This window comes from Aegilops tauschii, chromosome 2 (genome assembly GCF_002575655.3).
Source record: "Aegilops tauschii subsp. strangulata cultivar AL8/78 chromosome 2, Aet v6.0, whole genome shotgun sequence".
Classification (NCBI taxonomy): Eukaryota; Viridiplantae; Streptophyta; class Magnoliopsida; order Poales; family Poaceae; genus Aegilops; species Aegilops tauschii.
Genome location: NC_053036.3, coordinates 504,506,236 through 504,522,422, shown reverse-complemented (window position 1 = coordinate 504,522,422; position 16,187 = coordinate 504,506,236).

The window sequence follows — 16,187 nt, the reverse complement described above, 5'->3', positions numbered from 1 at the left end:
GGAAGTTGAGAAACTCCGGAGTAATAATTGTTATGTACATTCTGTTAGCTAGGACCAAGAGTATATTGACCAGAGGGGGTGAATGGGAGATTCAAAATTTCTTTTGAAAGTTTTGAAAAGATCCCATTCGCAGAAGCGGAATAATGAACAGAGGGAAATGAACTGAATCAATCTTCTTCATCAGAAGCATATTCCTCGATGAATGAAGTGATAATAGAGCGAGCTTGGGAAATCACAGGTTTAACTACGATGAGAGTTATGCAACAAGCAAACTGATGCAATAGTACGAGACAAAACATGATGCGGGCGACAAGAGATATGCAAGATGGACAACTGAGGAGAAATGATAATGACTACACAGAATGAATAAGATGTAATAGAATGAGATACAAAGAATAACTTATGAGAATGACACAAGGGAGACATACGATGAGAAACTACGATAGTGAATAATGATCAGGTAAACTGTCAACACAGAGCACGAAAGAAAATTGCTGAAAGAAATGCAATAAAGTAGTTTGAACCAGTGGTGCTCGATGGCGACAGAGAGATTTGGTAGACTAGTTCACCCTTCTCCCAAAGGGCTACGTCTGGTTGGAGGGGATGTGACTTAACATGGAAGATAAAACTCTCTTCACCCTATTCTCATTCAACTCGAAGCTGATCAGACTTCAGTTGATTTCACTCGTGGTAGATCCTTGTCGGCGATCTCCAAACCTTCGGTTGACCTTCGCAAACCACAATCACTCTTGGTTGCTGAAGATCTAGCTCGATGAAGACAACAACTCTTCAATCACTCGAGCCGAGACCTATCCGTCTAGAGAGTGCGCAACTCTTAAGAGTAATAGGTACAAGAACTCTAACTCAAAACTACTGTGATGCTAAACCACTATCTAAGGTTGGGTTCTTGATTTTCTCTCAGTGGATCTTAAACTAAAATCACTCGGAGAATTGCTCAAATCAATCTTCTCAGAAATCTCAAGCGAAGCAGCCAACGGACAACGTTGGAGTGGGGTGGCTATTTATAGTCGCAGCCTTCCCTTATGAGAAATGACCAAATTGGACATCGAGAGTAGCCAATGGCCGAACGACATGAGTCCAACAGTCGGATTTGAGCACAACGGTAACATTACTTCCGAAGCAAGTAATGCTAACTCCTCGGTCAGAGACAAATCTCTCGCAGCGAAGAAGATCACAGTCTCTTGCTGGCAAGTATTTGCTCGGAACACAAAGAGATTTCTCTCGCAACTTTCATAGGTTTTGGCTAAGCATCACAGCGGATCTAAGCTTTGAGAACCTATACCCCTTCTTAATAGTACGGAGGTCCTATGACTCAAATAACTGAAAGAAGAACAATGAAATGAATACTACTTCTTCACTTTGTCTTCGACTTTGATTTGCTGCAGTCAATTTCTTCGGATGACCATGATAATCCCCAAGTGCAAGGAATCATCGTAGCAATTTCCAAAGGTGGAAGTGATAAGTATGGAGTGTCGAACCCACAAGGAGCTAAAGCTAAGATAAATATTCTCTCAAGCCCTATCTGCCACTGATACAACTCTACGTACATCGAACGTTTGCTTCCAACTAGCAACGAGAAATAAAACTATGTTGTGGGTATGAAGTGGATAACTTTGTATGGTATCGGAGAGCTAAAATATAAAAGTAGTTGCTGTTATCATAAAGTTAGAATATACTACTAAATATTATAAATAGCGAGTGTGGAATAATGGTGGATCGGTGTGCGGAATTGTCCTAGGCAACCGTTGACAAGACCGGTGATCACTATTGCAGTTTCATATGAGGGAGAGGCATAAGCTAACATACTTTCTCTACTTGGATCATATGCACTTATGATTGGAACTCTAGCAAGCATCCGCAACTACTAAAGATCATTAAGGTAAAACCCAACCATAGCATTAAAGCATCAAGTCCTCTTTATTCCCATACGCAACAACCCCCTTACTCGGGTTTGTGTTTCAGTCACTCACGCAACCTCCCGATGGCACTCCGGCGCCACCAAGAGAGAGGAGGAGAGGTTCTCCCCCTTGTGCTTCCTCCTCCATGGCCTCCCCCCTAGATGGGTAAAGGTTCTCCCTCTGGTCCTTGGCCTTCATGGCGATGATGGCCTCTCTGGGATACTCCTCCATTTCCACCGGTGATGATGGCCCCATCCGGCAGGGTGCCGGAGAGGGCCTAGATTGATTTCTCGTGGCTACAGAGGCTTGTGGCGGCGGAACTTCCGATCTAGGTTAATTTTCCGAGGTTTCTGTATTTATAGGAATTTTTGGCGTCGGTCTCACCTCAAGGAGGTGCCCGGGGCGTCCACGAGGCAGGCCCACGCGCCTGGGGGGGTGCCCCCACCCTCGTGGGCGCCCCGGGACTCTCCTGGCCCAACTCTTCTACTCCGGGGTCTTCTTTTGGTCCATAAAAAACCGTCAAAATTGGCACATCAATTGGACTCCGTTTGATATTCCTTTTCTGTAAAACTCAAAAACAAGGAAAAAACAGAAACTGGCATTGGGCAATAGGTTAATAGGTTAGTCCCAAAAATCATATAAAATAGCATATAAATGCATATAAAACATCCAAGGTTTATAATATAATAGCATGAATACTTCATAAATTATAGATACATTGGAGACGTATCAGCATCCCCAAGCTTAATTCCTGCTCGTCCTCGAGTAGGTAAATGATAAAAGAAATAATTTATGAAGTGTGAATGCTAGCAAGTGCATAAGTTTCATCAATGATAGTTTCAAACACCTTTTATAGCATCATTATATATCATAACAGTAGCTCATCTTCATAAAACTTTTCATGATCAAGTAACAAGCTATTCACATGTTAAAGTATAGATCATAAACTTTCCTGAAACTAACAAACTATATTCTCAGTCATCAAACAATTGCAATTCATCTTATTTTCAGGAAGGGTCTATGTCAGAGCTTTGATTTAGCAAACTCCACATACTCAACTATCATTTAATCTTTCATAATTGCTAACACTCACGTGATATTTATGGGTTCAAAGTTTTAATCAGACACAGAGAAAGATAGGGGCTTATAGATCGCCTCCCAACCTTTTACCTCAAGGGTAATGTCAACAATAATAGTTCATGATAACTTACATCCAATTGGATATATATATCAGGATCTTTCCAACACAATGTGCTTGCCAAAGGATAAAATGTAAAAAGGAAAGGTGAAGATCACCATGACTCTTGCGTAAGGTAGAAGATAAAAGTAAAAGATAGGCCCTTCGCAGAGGGAAGCAGAGGTTTTCATGCGCTTTTATGGTTGGATGCACAAAATCTTAATGCAAAAGAACGTCACTTTATATTGCCACTTGTGATATGGACCTTTATTATGCAGTCCGTCGCTTTTATTTCTTCCACATCACAAGATCGTATAAAGCTTATTTTCTCCACATTGATAGATCCTACATATTTAGAGGGCAATTATTATTGCATGCACCGATGACAACTTACTTGAAGGATCTTACTCAATCCGTAGGTAGGTATGGTGGACTCTCATGGCAAAACTGGTTTAAGGAATGTTTGGAAGCACAAGTAGTATTTCTACTTGGTGCAAAGAATTTGGCTAGCATGAGGGGGAAAAGCAAGCTCAACATGTTGGATGATCCAAGACAATATACTTTATTTCGGATATAAGAAAACATAACCCATTACGTTGTCTTCCTTGTCCGACGTCAACCTTTTAGCATGTCATATTTTAATGAGTGCTCACAATTACAAACGATGTCCAAGATAGTATATTTATATGTGAAATCTCTCTTCCTTCAATATTCTTTCATGAATTGTTCAAGTGACCAATTCTACGTTTGCTAACTTTCAATAAGTTTACTACCTATACTTATTTTATGTGAAGTCATTACTCCCCATGGTATAAGCATATGAAACATATATAAATTAATATTTATGATATTCAATTATTCAACCATTTACTCATAGGATATACGTGAAGCACGTGAGTAAATGACAAACTACTCCAAAAGATAATAGTGAAGGACACTGAGTAGTCAAATAATTAACTAGCCATGGGAGGATTCTTTTTCATTTAATAATTCAGATCCAATGATTTTATTCAAACAGCAAGTAAAATTGAAAATACGCTCCAAGCAAAACACATATCATGTGACGAATAAAAATATAGCTCCGTGTAAGGTATACCGATAGTTTTTGAAGACGAAAGAGGGGATGCCTTCCGGGGCATCCCCAAGCTTAGGCGCTTGAGTCTTCCTTGAATATTACCTTGGGGTGCCTTGGGCATACCCAATCTTAGGGTCTTTCCACTCCTTATTCTCCTCATATCGATATCTCACCCAAAGCTTGAAAATTTCAATCACACAAAACTTAACGGAACTTCGTGAGATAGGTTAGTATGATAAAGAGTAAACCATTCACTTTGGTACTGTCAAAGAAAAGACTCATAATTGTTCTCACGCAATGCCTACTGTACCATATCATTTCTACAATTTATATTGAGAAATATAAGTCATAGAAACTAGAAAACAAGCAAACTATGCAATGAAAACAGAATCTGACAGAAACAGAACAGTCTGTAATGATCTGAACACTAACCATACTTCTGCTACTCAAAAAATCATGAAATAAATTGGTGGACGTGAGTAATTTGTATATTAATCTTCTTAAAAAAGAATCAACTCAAAATCACTCTTCTGTAAAAAATGTCAGTTAATCTCGTGAGCGCAAAGTTTCTGTTTTTTACAGCAAGATCACATTAACTTTCACCCAAGTCTTCCCAAAGGTCTTACTTGGCACTTTATTGAAACAAAAGCTATAAAACATGATTAATAAATTAGCTTAATCATGTAAACACACACAAAAAAGTAAGGGTAAATATTGGGTTGTCTCCCAACAAGCGCTTTTCTTTAATGCCTTTTAGCTAGGCATGAAGATTTCAATGATGCTCTCATAAAAGATAAGAATTGAAACATAAAGAGAGCATCATGAAGAATATGAATAGAACATTTAAATCTAACCCACTTCCTATTCCTAGGGATTTTGTGAGCACACAATTTATAGTAACAAGAATCAACTAGCATAGGAAGGCAAAACAAGTATAACTTCAAAACTTTAAGCACATAGAGAGGAAACTTGATATTATTGCAACTCCTACAAGCATATATTCCTCCCTCATAATAATTTTCAGTATCATCATGAATGAATTCAACAATATAACGATCACATAAAGCATTCTTTTCATGATCTACAAGAATAGAAATTTTTCTACTCTCCACATAAGCAAAATTCTTCTCATTCGGAATAGTGGGATCACTAATTCCTAAAGTTGACACTCTTCCAACCCCACTTTAGATTATAGTATTATTCATACTCCAAAAGATATAAGTGAAGTTCATGGATCATTCCACAATTAATATAGACTAACCAATATCCAAGCTCAAAATATGTAAGTGAAGCGCACGAAGCATTCTATAAAACCATACTCAAAAGATTTAAGTGAAGCACAAAGAGCAATTCTATAAGATCATACTTAAAAGATATAAGTGAAGCACATGAAGTATTCTATAAATAAATGAAGGGCTATCTCATACTAGCTTGTTTCTTAAAGGAAAAGCAAAAACACAAAGGACACAAATCATGTGAACAAAACAAAAACTGAGGTATACCGATAATTGTTGAAGAAGAAAGATGGGATGCCAACCAGGGCATCCCCAAGCTTAGATGCTTGAGTATCCTTGGAATATTTACTTTGGGTGCCTTGGGCATCCCCAAGCTTGAAATCTTGCCTCTCTTTGTTCTTCTCACATCGGTAACTCCTCGTTCTTCGAACACTTCATCCACACAAAACTTTAACAAAAACTTTGTGAGATCCGTTAGTGTAATAAAGCAAACTACCACTTTACGGTACTGTAATGAACTCATTCTTTATTTATATTGGTGTTAAACCTACTGTATTCCAACTTCTCTATGGTTCATACCCCCCGATACTAGCCATAGATTCATCAAAATAAGCAAACAACACGCGAAAAACAGAATCTGTCAAAAACTGGACAGTCTGTAGTAATCTGGAAGTTTAGTAAACTTCTGTAACTCCTAAAATTATGAAATAAATTTTACAATTTGAAAAAATTGTACAGAAGTAATGTGAAAAAAGTTTCAGACCCATTTGACTTTCCAGTAAAAAAATGTAAAATCACGCACTACAGCCAAAGTTTCTGTTTTTGCTCTGCACATAGTAAACAAGCAATCTAATCATCCTAAAACCAAAGCTTGGCACATTATTTTTATAATACAATGGATATATAGAAGGGGATAATTATTTACAGAGAAACTTCCATGAAATTTTTTACATTGTTTCCGTGAGCATGAACACAAGTGCTCAAGGTCGACCCTCACTTCTTCAATGCATAACTTTCCAATCACTTCTCTTTTTGAAAAACTTTTTAGGCATGAGAGGCAAGTAATAATTATTTTTTTGTATTTTCATTCTTAAAAAAAAATTGTATGTTTCACCCACAACTAAGAAAACCTAAAAAGGGAAAACAAAAACTACTTAGTGAAGAAAGCAAACAAGCATACACGAAAATATCAACCCCACGCTATTGCTCCCCGGCAACAGCGCCAGAAAAGAGCTTGATAATCCCCAAGTGCAAGGAATCATCGTAGCAATTTCCAAAGGTGGAAGTGATAAGTATGGAGTGTCGAACCCACAAGGAGCTAAAGGTAAGATCAATATTCTCTCAAGCCTTATCTGCCACTGATACGACTCTACGTACACCGAATGTTTGCTTCCAACTAGCAACGAGAAATAAAACTACGTTGTGGGTATGAAGTGGATAACTTTGTATGATATCGGAGAGCTAAAATATAAAAGTAGTTGCTGTTATCATAAAGTTAGAATATACTGCTAAATATTATAAATAGCGAGTGTGGAATAATGGTGGATCGGTGTGCGGAATTGTCCTAGGCAACCGTTGACAAGACCGGTGATCACTATTGCAGTTTCATATGAGGGAGAGGCATAAGCTAACATACTTTCTCTACTTGGATCATATGCACTTATGATTGGAACTCTAGCAAGCATCCGCAACTACTAAAGATCATTAAGGTAAAACCCAACCATAGCATTAAAGCATCAAGTCCTCTTTATTCCCATACGCAACAACCCCCTTACTCGGGTTTGTGTTTCAGTCACTCACGCAACCCACTATAAGCGAATGATAAATGTATTGCAACACCCTACAGCGGGAATCCCTCACGCTTGCGCGACACGGAGGGCACCATAGGACAGCACCAAAATAAAACATACAACTCGTACCAATCTAGATCATCAATCAACCCAAAGACAAAGGATATCTACTCAAAACATCATAGGATGGCAACACATCATTGGATCATAATATGTGGCATAAAGCACTATGTTCAAGTAGGGATTACAGCAGGGTGCGGGAGAGTGGACCGCGTAAAAGGGATGAGGATGGTGATGATGGTGGTGATGTTGATGAAGACGATCACCGTGGCGATGATTCCCCTCCCGATGGCACTCCGGCGCCACCAAGAGAGAGGAGGAGAGGTTCTCCCCCTTGTGCTTCCTCCTCCATGGCCTCCCCCCTAGATGGGGAAAGGTTCTCCCTCTGGTCCTTGGTCTTCATGGCGATGATGGCCTCTCCGGGATACTCCTCCATGGCCACCGGTGATGATGGCCCCCTCCGGCAGGGTGCCGGAGAGGGCCTAGATTGATTTCTCGTGGCTACAGAGGCTTGCGGCGGTGGAACTTCCGATCTAGGTTAATTTTCCGAGGTTTCTGTATTTATAGGAATTTTTTGCATCGGTTTCATGTCAAGGAGGTGCCCGAGGCGTCCACGAGGCAGGCCCGCGCGCCTGGGGGGTGGGCGCGCCCCCCACCCTCGTGGACGCCCCGGGACTCTCCTAGGCCAACTCTTTTACTCCGGGGTCTTCTTTTGGTCCATAAAAAATCGTCAAAAATTGGCACGTCAATTGGACTCCGTTTGATATTCATTTTCTGTAAAACTCAAAAACAAGGAAAAAACAGAAACTGGCACTGGGCACTAGGTTAATAGGTTAGTTCCAAAAATCATATAAAATAGCATATAAATGCATATAAAACATCCAAGGTTGATAATATAATAGCATGAACACTTCATAAATTATAGATACGTTGGAGACGTATCAGACCATACCGAAACATATGGTTTGCTTCAACAGAAAATCTTAGAGGGGATTATTCCTTCACATCAGATTTCTCGTCTTCATAAATTCATCAAATATAGCTTGTTCTTCTCTGCAATGCAGATATACTTCGGTGAAGTTCCTTGAACTTAGCACCGGAGACATCATTCTCTTCGGTTCTGTATGGACTATTTCTCTCTGTATGCACTAGCAAACAAATCAGTCCATACCTTTTTCTGTGAACAATCTCCAAAACAAGGTAGGCAAATATTGCACCAACAATCTCACCCTTTTTGGATGATTGTTGACAAAATAGATCACATCGAAGGATAGATAATGAATGGAGTGTAATGCGAAGGATAATAACAGACGAGAGGTATTTACAAAGATAAAACATGCTCCCCCTGAAGATATGCATTGGAGCATGATATAAACCGGAGGGAGTTGAGATAATTCCTTCGTATGAGTGTCATTGACAAATGATCTTATACTTGACTTCTGTCAATGCACTTGACGGTGTCTGAGGTGATTCCTGACACATAATCTTCTAAAAGAATTAGATATGAGATATACTTTGAGAGATTTGTGACGAAGAATATAACATGAAGATTTTCTCATAGCACAAACTGAATCCATTCCTGCATGTTAGATATTCGATACTACCAGAGCAAGAAATAAATGATATGTTGCTCTCAGTGGATGTGCTTCAGATGTGGTTTTCCTGCCACACAGAAGATAACAACAGAAACAACTGCGAGGAAAGACACTTTGTCAGCGAAACATATGGCCTTCACAACGTAAGGCATTAAAGCTTAGACTGGCTTTCTCTTCCTGCAAGGTTAGATAATGAAGAATAAAAATTAGAGCATATTCAACCACAACAGATATAATCCATTTAGTACTCAAAGTACTTCTCCCCCTTAGTATCATCACTTGATGATTTCCTGTTCATCTTCGAAGAGCAACTATTTTTCCTTGTATGATAGATAATTATCGAGGATAATCATTGCAATGGAAAAACACATTTGATGGTACCTGCAAACATAGAGTACGAAGCAAATAACATTGCAGTGGAGTTATTAAAATTACATGGCGACCAAGTATTTCAACACCACAAGCGGTGCGTTAAGTCCATCAAGCAAATAGTTTGAGGGAAAACCAAATGCGAATAAAAACACCCTTCAAAAACCCCGATAATCTACCACTCGATGTAATTCTCCCCCTTTTTGTCAACAAGTGTCAAAAAGGAATGAGAACACATACGAGGAACTACTCTTCTGGAGAGTCCTTAGAATCAGAATTGAAACCACTCAACGAATCAGAATCCGGAGGGCGAGCAATGGTCGAGGCAGAAGCATGAAGTAGCAGAATGGGCACTTGATGACTTGGCACGATGATAATTAGGCTTGAAGATAAGAGTACCGGTTGTGGCTGCAATTTCATCATCATGTCTGACAGACAGCAGGTCGGTTGAAACAGAACGCTGTGGGAGCATGGGAGTTTGTCTTCGGATGCGAGGAACAACAAGTAAGTCCAGGTAGTTATACTCCTTCATGATGCCCTTTTTAGCTAACTGCTTGCGAGAGTAATGTTGCCTTAACAGAGTCCATGATCGATTCTTTGCCTCCTTCTCATGAAGAGGAATTTGGCGATTATGATTATGAAGCAAGTTCAGCTCAGTCATTAACTCCAGCTTTTCCTTTCTATCCAGCTTGATATGGCTTTCCAGTGTCTGCTGTGTGTGAATGCAAATCTCATAAAGAAATGGATTTTCCTCACGAGGGATTTCAACCCTGTCTTTCTTGACCTTAGGAGCATTTTCAGACGCAGATGTAGTGCCAGCAACATCAACAGGTTCCTTTCCTTTTCAATATCCTTCACTATGCACAGAGTGTCATGAACTGGTGGCATGAACACCTTCGGAATATAAGACCAGAAGAATTTCTCATTGGTGAGTTTCTCAATTGCATACATGATCCATAGAGCATATGGCTTTAGTGACTGGGGCTGTCAGCACCACATGCCAAATTTCGAATGAAAAGATTAGGAACATCGAAGCGAATTCCTTGAGATATGGCCAGGCGTGCATTTCCCACAATGCCATTGATGGAATTTGGTTTGTTCGTTAGCGTGATAGTGTTGCACATAATGTGAAACATCACCTTGTTGTCATAGGCCAACTTCTTCGGATCTACATCAATGCATTCATCACCAACCATGGTGGGATCCATTAGAATGTGGAGTTGTGCTTCAGACACTTCCCAGAAATGTAGCATGTGTTCTATATCATTCTCAAATTCACATCGAGGAAGATTTATCATAGTCAAAAGCTGATCTGTCGAGCACTTGATCTTTTCTCTCCCCGTCATCCATTCGAGAATCCAGGATGATGTGTTTCCAAGCTCCCCTAAGATATACAATGTGGCATAGAACTGAAGGATAACTTCTCTGTTCCAGCCATGATTGAAGTGCATGAATCTTTCAGGAAGGCATATTCAATATGCTCGATTGCATGGAGGAAGCAGGGCATTTCTTTGAGCTCAGCGAAGTTTAATATCTTGTGATTGAAGATCCTATTCTTGCCAAACAAGATCCGAGAATAATATAGGGTTGTTCTTCGGTCCAAAACCTCGGTGGCAGTGAAGTTCTCTCTCCTTCGTATGGGCTGACCCCAAAGAAGGCTAGCCTCGAATGATGAAGCTGCTCATTAAAAGCTGGATCATTTGAACCATACTCAGTAGGGAATAGAGGATACGATTCCTGAGGATTTTCCCGACTTTCTTCATCACTTATTTCCATCGGCTGAACATCATCAGATACTGGCGCATTTTCATCTATATGCTTTAGAGGAGCAAGGGGTCTTTTCACTTTCTCTGGTGGAGATGGCATTGGAGCACTTGTCTGTCCTTCTTTTTCCTTCGCTGGAACTCCTTCAACGGCAATTTGAGTGTCAGGCACTTGGGCCTTTTCTTTCTGTGCACTCTCAACAGAGGGAGGCACGACAACTTCCTTGGACACTAGGGTTACAACTTGTTCTTTGGCAGTCTCGCCGGGGACAACTAGTGGGACAATTGGTGGGACAACATCATCTTCGTGAGCCATGGGATCTTCCAATTTCTTCTCTTCCTGTTCTGGCTGTGAAGCCGTAGAACCAGGAGCAGGATCAACCTCCATCTGGGTAGGGGCACCAGATGAGGTGACCAGGGTGGTATTTCCTCAGGAAGAAACTTGCTCCCCTTCAACTTTGCCATCCTCCTTGTTGGATTCGGGGGGGGGGGGCTCAACTTGCATTTCTTTTAAAGGCGATGAAACTGCCTTCTCAACCTTAATTTCTTCGTCAACTTTTTCTTTAGGGGTTTGCTGTTCGGGCACGACATTCTCTTCGTCAGGGTTGTTTAGAAAGATATCCACCACATCAGGTTCTTGAGCAGCTGGTAGAAGAGACGACTACCGCAGGCTCATCGTGTTGAATGGTTTCTTCCTCATGAAGAGGGGATGGTGGTATCTGCTCCAGTTACACTTGTATCAACAAGAGCATTAGTTGCTACAGGTTGATCTGGCGATCTGAGATTGCCTTTGGTTTGTTGACTCTAGCCTTAGCTTTCTGATGCTTCTCTTCTTTTTCTCTTCGTCGAGCAAGATCTGCTTGACGTTTAATCTCATCATTTCTACGATCACAAAGCTGAGAAACTTCCATCTTCAGCCTTGAATGCCACTCTATCTTATCATTTCTCATAAAAGTGAGGGCTTTGGTGAGCTCAAGAATCTCCTTCTTCAGCCTCTTCCTTTCAGATTCTGAGCGAGCATCATTTCTCATCTGTTCGAGAGTTTTCTTGTCCTCGGTAGCTTGATTTAGTTTCGTGGTAATTTCTCCCAGCTCAGTGAAGTATTTTGCTACCAGCTTGGTAACATCATTAGGAAGACCCAAACTACTCAGATTAGCTGATTTTGCATCATAGGCAGCACTACCGATAAGATCACTCATCAGGTCAAAGTCATACTTCAGTTCCTCTATGGGTGCAGGAACATTGGATTTCACTTTCTTGACTGAAGAAGAAGCTCTCTCCTCAGGCATCAGCTTTCTCTTTGCAACCGGGGCAGCAGAACCCGAAGTTTTATCTGAGACTAGAGCAGGTGCAAGCCTTGGCGACATTCTCAATGGAGGTGAAACTTTTGCTGGTGAGGGAGTTTGATAAGGCTTATCCATAAGAGCTCATTGATCATACATTGGAATTTCATCAACAACATCTTCATCAGAGGAATCAGATGAGGCAGATGCTGCCTTCTTTGATTTTCTTGCAACTAACTTTTTTCTCGAAGCTCGAGGGGAAACAGACTTCCTTTTCTTCTTTTCCTTTCGGGCAGAAGCCCGTTCCTTCTTCTCTTGCACATCTTGCTGTGTCAACTCAACATTTCTTTGTTCCACTTGATTTTTCTTCGAGGCCTTGGCTCTCTTTTCCACTTCTTCGGGGAAGTGTTTTTTAGTGAGTCTGCGTGAGCATTCGTAGGTGCAGGTGGCCTGACTTTTTCATCGTCTGGGTCGAGGCAGCCTTCAGCTATGCAATCATTCCAAGGTGGGATGAAGGGCGAACAAGATCTAATAATTCCTTCTGACATTCTCATGGTTGAACCATTTCTTCGCCCAGTGATGGTGAATTCTCTGTAGCCTGTCAATTCTTTCAGTTGTTGTTTCAACTTCGGGTGGAGTTTTTTAAGTCTCGGGATCAGACATCTCAGCCGTGGTGTTCCTCTCTCGACCATGACCACCCTTCTTGGGATTTCCATCAGATTACAAAGTCTTTGAGTCAGTGATCTGTTCATCCTTAGGATGACTGTGAGCCAAGGGAATATCATCTTCTTCTTCTTTCGACTCAGATTCAGATTTCTTCTTCGGATCTTTGGGGGCTTAGCTGCTTTTCTTTCAGCAGCCAACTTTGCTCTTCCTTCCACATGTGGCAGCTGAGGTATTTCTTCCTCAGACCTAGACTGCTCTTCGGAGCTGTGAGCCATGACCACTCCTGAGAGAAAAACAATAATGCGAGGGAAAACAAGAGATGTTCACAAACATGCATAGAAGCATTTTGGCTGAAAACGACAAGATTGATTCGGAAGCAGCAAAGGAATTCATGGTATGTATATATGTGAGATATCATTGACAGATCTGCAAGATGTCCGAAGGTAACGTGACAACCCCTCTAATCTTTCGAACAACTACACATGAATCCTAGATCAAGAATAATTAGCACGAGGGAAAACTACAAACCGCACCAGTTACCACTGAGAGAACCCTAAAGATCTACCGCAAGATAATAAAGCAAGATAAATTCACGTCGGTAAGAACAACCCTTGAAAAGAGGAATGATGGGGCTAGCTCTAGATCTGTGCGCCCTAACTTGGTAGCAAAGATCATCTATGGCAGTGCGGGAGAGAAGATGTACCACACTGGCGCGACCAACGGCAGCGGGGTTTCACCAGAGTTGCACGGCGAGGCACGACGTCGACACTACTTGGAGCTCGGGCTCGGGCAGAGAGCTAGAGGAAGGGTTTGAGGTCGAACAGAGAAAGAACAAAGGAGGAAGACGCCTGGAAGGGGGGTATGTAGCCCGAGGGCGAAACCGCTTCCTCCGAGATCCACGGCCGAAAACCACGGGACGTTCCACATTCAACAGATGAGATCACGATCATGAGATCATGGGCACGTGTCAGCCGTTTCCTGCAGAAATCTCGGTAACTGAACGGAATGCCTAAGGGTTTGAAGAAGGGCAAGCGCCAAAACAGATTAAATATCGAAGTTGATTTCATTCGTGACCAAGGTCGTCGGATTGAAATCTTCTTCAAATCAAGTTGCATGTTTATGACGAGGAAGAACAGAGGGAAAACTTAGTCCGACAACAAAACAATTAGCCAAACGAAAGAAAACACAAAACACAAACACGTCGAATAAAGATACAAATGAACACACAATGAACCAGCACCAACAATAGATCTCAGGGCAAGAGATAATCGATGAAGATCCCTGAGATAACACCTGCAAGAAAGGATTAGTTTTTTTCACAACCCACACTTGTGTGGGCAACGAGGATCTCATTTTCTTCATCGGAGCAAGAGTATTCTTTCGGTGAGACCTGTAAGATACCTGTGCACTTTGAGAGTAATCATATGAATATGCATTGACGTTATTTCCAGAGACATAAGTGTAATTATTCTAGGAGGTACGCATGTACTCCTTCTGTCGAAGGTTTAATCGATGCTCATTAGAGAATTTTCCAGTGTCATTCCGTGAATGATAATTATTGTTTCGAGGAAAATTTCTCTGTATGTTCAGGTTAGTAGTGACAGATAGATTTTCAATAATGCACTTCTTCACCCATATTTGTTTCTTCGGTGAGCCAGGCCTGCAATTAGTCCCACTATATCGAGCGAAAACCTTACCATTCTATTGTTTAAACAGTTTGTAATTCGAGTCATCAGACTCATCAGAAGTGGTAGTAATGGATGAATCATATCCTGACAGAGTTGCAGGTTCGAGTGTTTTTCTTGTAGCAAGAACCCAACTCGTTCGAGGATATTGCTCGGGAGTACAATAAGTTCCATCAATGTTAAGTTTTCTTTTGAAACCCAGTCCTTCCTTTCGAAGATTTTTGTGCAGTGATGACTTCTTGAGCACATCACATAGGGTTTGATGCCCATTTAGGCTTCTTAGTATTCATGTCTCAAGAAAGTCCTCTAGCCTGCAGTTTTCATCGGCAATAGTAGCATATTCCTCGGAAGAGGGATTAGAGATATCATTCGTGACTACTGTAGTATTATCGATGCTAGCATAATAAGTTTTAGCATATGAATCAGCATTGCTACGTTCTAGCCATTTTAAGCATGGAGGAACAAAATCATCAGGTAGACGAGTAGATTGCTCGGCAAAGAGAGAAGCTTTTTCTAACACCAGCTCATCTTTCAGTGACACAGTTCTTGATTCCTGTTAAGGTGCTCATCTGATAAACTCTCATAGTCAACTGTAAGGGAATCATATCGATTGGTAAGATCATCAATAGTTGATGAAGAAGCATCTTGCTCTTTGATCAACTTTTGATTCTTCTCCATCTCTTCGACCAGTAATCCTTCAGCTTTCCTAAGATTTCTTTCAAGCATTTCAAGCTCATCTTGTTGAGATTTTGCCATTTTAACAAGTTTAGCATAAGCAATGTATTCAGGAGAATATCCATTCATGGATTTTTGGTGTTTTTCTGATACATGATCCTTTGAGGATTTTGCCGTGAGATAGAATGCAATTGGTTCATCATCACTTGAAGCATCATCATCAGCATCTGATATGAATGAATTTTCAGATGATTCATAGGAAATGAAGGCATTGCTCCTTCCTATCCATCTTTGGAGTTCTTCATCATTTGAATCTGAATCGGAAGTATCATCTTCGGAATCCACACTCATTTCAGTAAAGACTCTGCTCAGCTGAGAGATCTTCTTCATGTTGGATTCGATAGTAGCTCTGGCTTGGGCGTCGGTGACTGGTCTCGTCGAAGAAGATGATGATGGGGATTCATTTTTCTTTGGGAGCTTAGTATGACAATCCACTCAAGTGAATCCATTGTAGTGAAGATATTTCCATCTGTGGCCTGGCCTTTCCCAGCAAGGGCAATCAGCTATGAGATGACCAAATTGTTTGCACTTGAAGCACTTCATCTCTTTCGGAGGTAACCTTCTTGAGGATTGAGGTAATTCAACTTCATCATCATTTGAGAGGTATAAGTTTTGTCTTCTAAGGTCACTTAGTATTTCTGTGAGCATTTCAAGTTCTCTTGTGATAGTGTGTTGATTCTCAATATCTTCTTGTTGTTGTTGTGAGCTGCCATAGTGAGAGAGGATTTCCTCTTCACCTTCTGAAGAAGATTCTTGATCTGCATTTTCAATCTCCATCTTTTCTTCGTGAAGAGATAACAATGTCATGACCTCAACATAGTGAAGTTCTTCGTAG